At 40.5% G+C, this 10,776-nt stretch overlaps 1 protein-coding gene across 1 annotated transcript in view; it reads right to left on the minus strand.

Annotated features, from left to right (window-relative positions):
• map3k13 (mitogen-activated protein kinase kinase kinase 13) overlaps positions 1-10,359 on the minus strand; it is a 46,429-nt gene extending 36,070 nt beyond the window's left edge. The window contains exon 1 of the mRNA XM_066687668.1: positions 10,277-10,359. The gene's annotated coding sequence lies outside the window, so the exon portion shown is untranslated. The remainder of the gene's footprint in view (positions 1-10,276) is intronic.
• Positions 10,360-10,776: the final 417 nt, after the last annotated feature.

Here is a 10,776-nt window from a genome sequence, read left to right on the forward strand (position 1 = left end):
AACCAGAGCCTTCGGATGACAGACGAGACCACAACACATAATGAAATTCTAAGATTACACTGCCCCTAGAACTTCTAATGCACAGGATTAGGCAGTTATGTAATAAATGGCATTGTTACCCATTTGGAAATGAATGTATCCATTTGAAATGCACAAGAAATTATATTACAAGCGGACCCTTTAAAAGACACAAAAAGCCAGTGGTCATTATGCAAAATAACAACAAACACAATTTATGGGACTACATGCATAACCGTAAACTCCTGCAATACCGGAACGTTTGCGGCTCGAAAGACCTGCCATTTTTTTTTATATCCGATTACAAGTTAAACAGCAAAGCGGAGGAATAACTGAAAGCCACTCCAGAATCCCACTCTAGAGCCGTCTTATCAGGATGTACATCAGAGACGTCTTTATTTAAAAACTCATTAGTGGTACAGTCTTATTCTATTACCGATAAAGCCCGGGGCAATTATTCCTCTCTCAATCCAGCTTCCAGATGGTTTGACCTCTGACTCCAGCGCATCTCTTTCCTACTCCACTCGTGTGCATTAATGTGATCTCCATGAGCCACTACAGGCTGCGTTATTTACAGGGCCTGCAGCGAACAGCACTGCTGCCCCTCTCAAAAGAGCTGCATTAGTGCCAATGGTGCAGCACTGTGTGTATCACCCGCATCATGTTTTAGTGTGGGGGCTTATGGATTCATCAGAATAAAACCAGCTAAAAACGAATGGATTTTTCTCATCAGAGGAAGTCGACACATACAAATCTGTTCTGTCACATGCGTGGCGGTAGTAAAGAGAGTAAAGTGTAAAAACTACAGCCCTTTATTGACTGAGCATACTGACCAATGCTACTTAACAGACAGAAATTCAGACATGTTTTTGTAGAAATAAATAACAAGCCAGAAAAAGAAGAATCTAAAAAAAGGCCAAAGGGAAAAAGTGGCATTCATGCAGAAATCTTCACTCCATTCCTTTTGTTTGGCTTCTTCTGCTTGAGCAGTTAGAGAAGAGATGCCACACGAAGTGTTCACACACACACACAAACACACACAGTAGAGCCAGCAGGCCACTGACAAACCACTGCTTATACCCAGTAAGAAAACAGCAACAACAATTAGAGACACACACACACATATACAGTGACGGAAAAAAGTATTTGATCCCCTGCTGATTTTGTACGTTTGCCCACTGACAAAGAAATCATCAGTCTAGAATTTTAATGGTAGGTGTATTTTAACAGTGAGAGAGAGAATAACAACAAAAAAATCCAGAAAAACACATTTCAAAAGTTATACATTGATTTGCATGTTAATGAGGGAAATCAGTATTTGACCCCTTCGACTTAGTACTTGGTGGCAAAACCCTTGTCGGCAATCACAGAGGTCAGACGTTTCTTGTAGTTGGCCACCAGGTTTGCACAAATCTCAGGAGGGATTTTGTCCCACTCCTCTTTGCAGATCCTCTCCAAGTCATTAAGGTTTCGAGGCTGACGTTTGGCAACTCGAACCTTCAGCTCCCTCCACAGGTTTTCTATGGGATTAAGGTCTGAAGACTGGCTAGGCCACTCCAGGACCTTAATGTGCTTCTTCTTGAACCACTCCTTTGTTGCCTTGGCTGTGTGTTTTGGGTCATTGTCATGCTGGAATACCCATCCACGACCCAGTTTCAATGGCCTGGCTGAGGGAAGGAGGTTCTCACCCAAGATCTGATGGTACATGGCCCCGTCCATCGTCCCTTTGATGCAGTGCAGTTGTCCTGTCCCCTTAGCAGAAAAACACCCCCAAAGCATAATGTTTCCACCTCCATGTTAGACGGTGGGGATGGTGTTCTTGGGGTCATTCCTCCTCCTCCGAACACGGCGAGTTGAGTTAATGCCAAAGAGCTTGATTTTGGTCTCATCTGACCACAACACTTTCACCCAGTTCTCCTCTGAATCATTCAGATGTTCATTGGCAAACTTCAGACGGGCCTGTACATGTGCTTTCTTGAGCAGGGGGACCTTGCAGGCACTGCAGGATTTCAGTCCTTCACCGCGTAGTGTGTTACCAATTATTTTCTTGGTCCCAGCTGCCTTGAGGGAGACTGACAGTTATTTTGCGTTTCTTCCATTTGCGAATAATCGCACCAACTGTTGTCACCTTCTCACCAAGCTGCTTGGCGATGGTCTTGTAGCCCATTCCAGCCTTGTGTAGGTCTACAATCTTGTCCCTGACATCCTTGGACAGCTCTTTGGTCTTGGCCATGGTGGAGAGTTTGGAATCTGATTGATTGATTGCTTCTGTGGACAGGTGTCTTTTATACAGGTAACGAGCGGAGATTAGGAGCACTCCCTTTAAGAGAGTGCTCCTAATCTCAGCTCGTTACCTGTATAAAAGACACCTGGGAGCCAGAAATCTTGCTGATTGATAGGGGATCAAATACTTATTTCCCTCATTAACATGCAAATCAATTTATAACTTTTTTGAAATGCGTTTTTCTGATTTTTTTTGTTGTTATTCTGTCTTTCACTGTTAAAATACACCTACCATTAAAATTATAGACTGATCATTTCTTTGTCAAACGTACAAAATCAGCAGGGGATCAAATACTTTTTTCCCCTCACTGTATGTATATATACACACACACACTCACCTAAAGGATTATTAGGAACACCATACTAATACTGTGTTTGACCCCCTTTCGCCTTCAGAACTGCCTTAATTCTACGTGGCATTGATTCAACAAGGTGCTGAAAGCATTCTTTAGAAATGTTGGCCCATATTGATAGGATAGCATCTTGCAGTTGATGGAGATTTGTGGGATGCACATCCAGGGCACGAAGCTCCCGTTCCACCACATCCCAAAGATGCTCTATTGGGTTGAGATCTGGTGACTGTGGGGGCCAGTTTAGTACAGTGAACTCATTGTCATGTTCAAGAAACCAATTTGAAATGATTCGACCTTTGTGACGGTGCATTATCCTGCTGGAAGTAGCCATCAGAGGATGGGTACATGGTGGTCATAAAGGGATGGACATGGTCAGAAACAATGCTCAGGTAGGCCGTGGCATTTAAACGATGCCCAATTGGCACTAAGGGGCCTAAAGTGTGCCAAGAAAACATCCCCCACACCATTACACCACCACCACCAGCCTGCACAGTGGTAACAAGGCATGATGGATCCATGTTCTCATTCTGTTTACGCCAAATTCTGACTCTACCATCTGAATGTCTCAACAGAAATCGAGACTCATCAGACCAGGCAACATTTTTCCAGTCTTCAACTGTCCAATTTTGGTGAGCTTGTGCAAATTGTAGCCTCTTTTTCCTATTTGTAGTGGAGATGAGTGGTACCCGGTGGGGTCTTCTGCTGTTGTAGCCCATCCGCCTCAAGGTTGTACGTGTTGTGGCTTCACAAATGCTTTGCTGCATACCTCGGTTGTAACGAGTGGTTATTTCAGTCAAAGTTGCTCTTCTATCAGCTTGAATCAGTCGGCCCTTTCTCCTCTAGCATCAACAAGGCATTTTCGCCCACAGGACTGCCGCATACTGGATGTTTTTCCCTTTTCACACCATTCTTTGTAAACCCTAGAAATGGTTGTGCGTGAAAATCCCAGTAACTGAGCAGATTGTGAAATACTCAGACCGGCCCGTCTGGCACCAACAACCATGCCACGCTCAAAATTGCTTAAATCACCTTTCTTTCCCATTCAGACATTCAGTTTGGAGTTCAGGAGATTGTCTTGACCAGGACCACACCCCTAAATGCATTGAAGCAACTGCCATGTGATTGGTTGGTTAGATAATTGCATTAATGAGAAATTGAACAGGTGTTCCAAATAATCCTTTAGGTGAGTGTATATATATATACACACACACACACACACACACACACACGGAAACGCACACACACAGCTTCAGCTCTGGCCCACACCCAAAGTTCTTAGGAACAGCTTCATTTCTATTCCTTATAAACACAGATTACCCTGCATAAATTAATTCATTATTGAATACAAATAAAACTACGCAACAAATAAAACTACGCAAACCTTTTTTTCCCCCCCAATACACTTTTCTTGTTAATTTTTTCCAAGTTATTTATTTATTTATCAATAACCATTCAAGAAGAACAGACATCTTTCAGGAATGTTGTTTATGCTGAAAAACAAGTAGAAATCAAAGTCTGTTGTCTGTAGCTGTATGTCAGGTATTAAAAAAATATATCCCTTTCCATTTCTTTCTTTATTTTTAACAATAAAGCACTGATTTTTTTGTACACTTTCTGGACACAAATTGGGAAAAAAAAACAAAAAAAAACTCTTCAAATGACAACAATTTGATTTGTGTTACCGTTCAAACATTAGATCAAATATGTTCACTTCTTTGCCAGGAATCATTTTAGCCACTTCTATGATGCAGACCACTGCAGAAATAGCTACATAAACAAACCACAGAAATAGTAGCTCAATTCAGAAATAAATAGAAAAAGCAGGTGAATAAATAACATTTCTAAATAGTTTTTTTTTTTTTTTTTAATAACAAAAATTACAATATCCACATCAGCATGCAACTGCTACAAGAATACAATGGAGAGCATACCCACAGCATTGACAGTTATATAAGCAGTAATAGCAAGTGAGTAGGGCTGGAATAATCCCAACTGCCTGTACTTCAATAGTATAGCAATAAAATGATTTATACATTAAAAAAACATTTTTAATGATAACTTACAAAGAAATACCCGTTTTAGTTTCAAGTAAAGTAGACAATATTACCAATCTATGCTTTTGGCTCTGGTAGACTTCTACACAACCAGCTGCAAACATCACAAATTTCAAGTATTCAATAAAAACACTCTTTGATTGTCTTCCTCCTTTGAAAATAGAAATACCAGTATCTTCAGCAAAGGGTAATCGCTAGTCTGACCAGTACTTCTCGTCCAGTGCACGAGGATCACCACAGCGATGCCCTGAAATCAACTTTGTTGGCCCTCTTTAATGTCTCCAACGTCCAGTTCCTGGTTTCAGATGACTGGTTACACACCAGTTAGTCTTGAGTTACGTGAAACTAAAGTAGTCATTTAGTAAAATAAATGGACCAAATGGACCACCAACAGAGTATTCTTCATTCATCAAGGTTTTCCGTTGATCAGTGTAGCATCCTGTGAGGGATTCCCAATTCAATAGCAATGATGAAGAAAAGTCAAGCTGTCTGGTGCATAATTTGCAAAGCAGAAGCTACGGTAAACTGCATTGTTTATTGCATAATGTAAAGGATGATATAGGAGTGTCTGAATCCCTATTCAAAACCAGACTGAACACTATTCTGTTTGACTAGACCTATACATTTTTTTGTAATCACTTAGACATTTTATTTTGTTTAAGAGGTTGCTTTATAAGTTTTATTTGATTGATTGATATAAAATACTTAAATCCGTATATTTTCCTATCAAGATGGAACAAAGGCAAGCACGATCAATACAGCACTGTCCCGGTACTCCCGGAAATGAAATGGACCAGAGTGGGACATTCTGTACTTGAGGTAAGCAAGATGTAGGTCAAAGAAAAATTTGCAGAAGAAACACACTTTCACAGAGAACTCCTTAGGGCCTGCCTCCACCTCTTCTCAGAACTCGTTTCAGCGTGCCATAACTCCTACCAGTAAATGCCTGAATATAAATAAACATGTATCGATGAAATGTCTAGTGATAAAGGATCCTTCACACAGGTTTCTGGCATTTGTGCAATTTTTCCTTGCTGTCCACCTTGGGTTCATGCTATGGATGCCAACATCACAGGCACAGATGCATTAGTGTTGGCAGACGGTTGATGTCTGCACCCCCTGCTGCCAGAGGATCTTTCCAATAACCATGTTAATATTGCTCTCTGAATAGTGCCTCTATGAGGGATGCTGGATGGCAAACACAGCACATTTCTTTGATATACAGCAAAACGAGTTTGGTGCACTTTGGAAGGGAAAGCTTCAAAATGCTTAACGTGTTCTTCACACCTGAGGAAATACAGGCAGCCAGTTTCTTTAGAGCTGAAAAACACACTGATGTTGCCATCTCTATTTAGTTTTATTCAGGCATCGCATTCTTCCCCTACCCTCCAGCATTTTGAGAATGCAGTGTGCCTTAAGAAACACAGATGTGTGTATTACAAGAAATGCAGCTTCAGAGATCCATGCCTGTTGCAGTTATTTTGTAGAAAAGTATGTGGGTCCCACAACTGTCAGTTTAATCTTCATTTTCTCTTCATTATAATATATTTAAAAGGTTGTCAGAAACTCAGTTGAAAATAAGTGTAAATAACTCCTTTATGTCAATTTGCTGAGCAGACAGTTCTAAATATGACAATAAAGCTATAATTAGCCAGCTGCACTAAACGCAATGCTGTCCGTAATTACAGACATATGCAAAAAAACAACCTCATGAGCAGTAACCATTAGATATCCATTTTGGCAGGCTGTTTACAGTAAGGAATACAATTTCACTGAGACTATTAGAGCTGAAGATATCTTGCATAATCAGAACTAATTTTCCCAATATATATATTTGTAGGAAATCACTCATATTCCTTGTGAGAATTTGTATTTAAGCTGTTGTTGGATTAAAAATAAAACTAGAAAAACAACTATTTAATGTCTTGTAGGCTGATTGTGTGGAAGTTTGTTTATTTTTGATGTACATCATTCAGGAGACGATCTCTCAGAATGTGTATGTAGGCAGATTGTAGTCGTTGCACTGACTGCCCTCACAGTAAGGTAAGTACACCTTAAGACATTGAATGACTTCAAGGCTCATAGTCAGACTTAAGAGATTGAAAACCAGGTAGGGAACAGTGAAAGATCCCTTCTAAATGCAGACTCACAGACTGAAAACACAAACCAACAGAGAAATCGTCAAATAAATACTAACTGCCTTATAGTTTATAAGCATAAATGGTCACTGTACGCAAATAGCATGCCTGAAGGTGGACCCAAGAATGCTTTGGTTTCCATAATGATCATGCAGTTTTCAACCAGAACCACTGTGCTATATCCGAGTAGTGGACGTATGGAACAAACCACCAAACCAAGTTATGGAAGCCAATTCACTGCAGGCCTTTATTCACAACCAGGACAGCAAGAATGTGTGAATAATCTCCTGTCTCTGGTAACCTTCACTCCAACTTGAAAGAAACCATTATGTGAAATCATTATATAAATCCTTACCAAAAAATAGCCTAATCTTTTTCCCACTTCTTGTAAAATGTACTTTGGTTTTTGCAAACCCCTGTTTTACTGAAAACTGTTTTTTTCCATGAGTGATGAAGGGAACCTGCCAATCAGATTGAGTTAAAATCAGGGGCCTTTTACGTTAAAAGCAAATGCTTGAGGGACCCAAGACCAATCTCGACCACACATTTTCATTGAAAGAACACACATAGAGGATGGCAGCCTTTCTAGGTGCCTGCTAAATGAATGAATACTGCCAAAGGCAGAGCTGTTTTGTTTACAGGGCAATCTTAAATATAGAAACTTGCTGCCTGGGTTGCTCAGAACAGGTATGATTCCCCCTCTCTCATACTAAGTGCAAAACAACAGCCCAAATACATTCAGTCAAATGAATGCATGGCTCTCCCTATGCAACCATCTTTATTGCATTCCAAAGAAATACAAAGCACAGTGACAGTGGTGCCCCAAGCTTTGATCAGGCTATAATGTACATTCTGTGGATACCTTCGCTGATGAATAAACCTGGATTACCAGAGGCTCTTAAGAGCTATAGCTGGGTCTAACCAGCATAAGATAAGACTCTCTTTCACTGACCAATTTACAGAATTACAGGAGACATTTAAAGCACCAGCATAGCATGTTATTTTGATTTTATAATAAACACTTAGTGCTGAACTACTGCTATTTATAAATGAGTGCCGAAAAACTATAATTAGCCAAAAGGTATTTATTAGATGAGAACTATACTGACTTATATTAACTGGGTAAAGGATGAGATCCACCAGTCGTGTCTAGTCCCTGGGCTGGTCTGCAGAATATGTATACAAAGTCAGTGCTGGGTTAATTATATTAATTATATTTATTGTCCTGGGGTACAGTCTGTTCTCACTAACTTTCAAATAATAGTATTTTTAGGGGCACTGGAATGATGACACTTATCTTACCACTGTAACTGTCTGAGTGCAAATGAAAGCCAAAAGTGAGAGTGAGTGGGGGGTTGGGAGGGACCTTGCTTCAGAAAATAAGATACTAAATTAGTGTTATTTATATAGTCTAAGTGCATACTATTCCCATCAACATACTTTAGGATACAACCAGTAGCAAAACTACACAGTAGATACATTTGATACACAGTTTTAGAGATTTGACTTTCCCCCCCCTTAGACCACGTATACAGAGAGAAAATCAAGACACTCCCTCTTTGGATTCCATTCAGCTTCATTCTGTGCTTGTATTCTTCATTTCAGTGGCCATGAACTTTCTAAATAGAGCCATTACAACAGCCTAGCCTGCCAAAGCTGTATAATTATATCAACATATGCATGCACGAGGTTTGTATTCTCCTACAGACAAAAGCCCATCATATACAGAGATTTACTCCTCTATCTATTACTGTCACAGGACCACACTGAAACTCATGCCTCACACGCCAATCAGGTCTATTCTGCATTTAGCCACACCACCTTGTTTTGCCTGCAGTCATATATAATACCCTTCAAAAAACAAATACACATGCAACAGCGTGAGATGGGTATGTTGTCCCAGCAGACAGCAAACATCAATGAAGTGAAAACACAAGAAACAATCAAGTACAAAGGCACAGGAAAAAAAGCAATGGGGCCTGTTCAGTATACCATTACGGCCCATTTGGCACTTGGCACGGTGTGTGCTCTGAGCAAACCTGCCCATTTATTACATAGTACAGAGTCCACAACAGAAGGAGGGGTTATTTAGAATAACATACATTGCTATAATGTCCAAGGCTTGGTGTAAACTTTGGACTGCCACCCCAACTGATTTCTGCACAGAGCGAGAGACAGATTTTGTAATAACAGAAGTCTGCAGGGAGTCAGTGTATGTATTTGTCCGGACTGCATTAAGCCTTACAGAGCAGAACACTTCATTTTTTAGACCCCCCCCTTCACCAAAAAAACAACCTGCAGCTCCCCCTCTGGAGAGCCCACTCTGGACACCAAATTGTAAATTGCTAGTCCTGCTCCATCAAAAGATTTAAAAAAATGAAAGTGTTGAAAAATCTCTCACACACTTGAGTCTTCAGCTTTATATGTTGGCAATATAATACTAAGCCACCACAAAGTTATTTCCAAAACAAAATCAATAAAAAAAATAAAAAGCCTATATAAGGACTGCAAATACAAGCAGACATTTTTCTATTTGTATGAATGTTCAAATCAAGAATAAATAAAAGTAAAAACAGAGGAACAGTGATCTACTGTCATAGACCAGAGCAATTTAGTCTACTAATATACAATCTATGGCACGGCTCAAATTCGTGTTACTCAGCGAGTCTTCTGCTATTCTGGTTGCCAGCAATTAAACACATTAATTAATCATTAATTAAAACTGCAACTGAATCTGAATCGTGTACATTTCCCACAAATAAGCAAATTCCTCAGTACTGCATTTACAACCAGGTTATATTGAGTATCCTAAAATACAACAATGCCACGTCGGTCAGTTGTCAGATCACACACAAAGCCAACAGCCACGAGGTTTGCCCAACTCAGCCCCTGGCTACTCTAACTGCTTACATACCAATACGCATGTGCTTCAGGGTGTTTTAGTACCAGTCACCTTCCCTCTGAAGCCTTAAGTAAGCACTCCTAAACATATACCAGCAAAGGAAATATTCAGGAATGGTTCTCCATTGACGACTCAAGTTATTTTTCCTTAAACAAAAGTTATAGATTAACTGAATGCACTGCTGATGACAGTCGAAACATTGTTTACGTCATTTCTATCACTGATCACTAACTATATACAGCTCACAGACACACAACACAGTGAAATGACACTCACATCCATCCGTGTTGTAGCGCATAGCCCTGCCGGCACAGGAGCACTGAATAAAATCAGAGTACAACACCGGCTCTGCACATCACCCCGGGGAGTATAAACAGATGAGCCACGTCTATAAGATTGGGATAACGAAAGTGAGAATGGCAGCGTTACATCAGAAGGATCGCCATTCCCATTTACACTATCATTTATATTTCCGAGGAATTAAGCAGGTTAAGTAAACACGTTTGCCTTGATCTTCAAAGCCTGTACCTTAGTTATAGATTTCGCTGCAGAAAGAAGAGTCTGCGTCTTGCTGGCTCCGTCTCCTTCGGCTCGGTCTTGTGAGCTGCAACGTCACTTCCGTGTTGGCGTCGCGCACACCTGTCACCTTGCACCTGCCTCCGGGAATCCGGGAAACTGCGGTACGGGCTAAGCGGATTGGTCGAGTTGGCGCAGTGCAGATGTCCGCAGTGCTGCGCAGATCTGCAGAATTCCGCCGATCCCATTGGTGGAGCCGCGCAGAACTGCGGAAGTCTGCGCTACACGAACACGACCGATGTAAAGTAGACGCAGTAGAGAATAGGACTGAATGTACTGTATAAATCAGTTGAATCTTTGTAATATCAGAATGTCGCTGAATATTGAATACCAAATACACAAATACTCTAGTATTGCAGTGGACTATTAAGTACAGTTTATGGTACTGGACATCATCCTATATTGTATTATTCCATATGCACGATTATGTCCGGAACACAACCGAAAGAATT

This window comes from Amia ocellicauda, chromosome 16, assembly GCF_036373705.1.
Source record: "Amia ocellicauda isolate fAmiCal2 chromosome 16, fAmiCal2.hap1, whole genome shotgun sequence".
Lineage (NCBI taxonomy): Eukaryota > Metazoa > Chordata > Actinopteri > Amiiformes > Amiidae > Amia > Amia ocellicauda.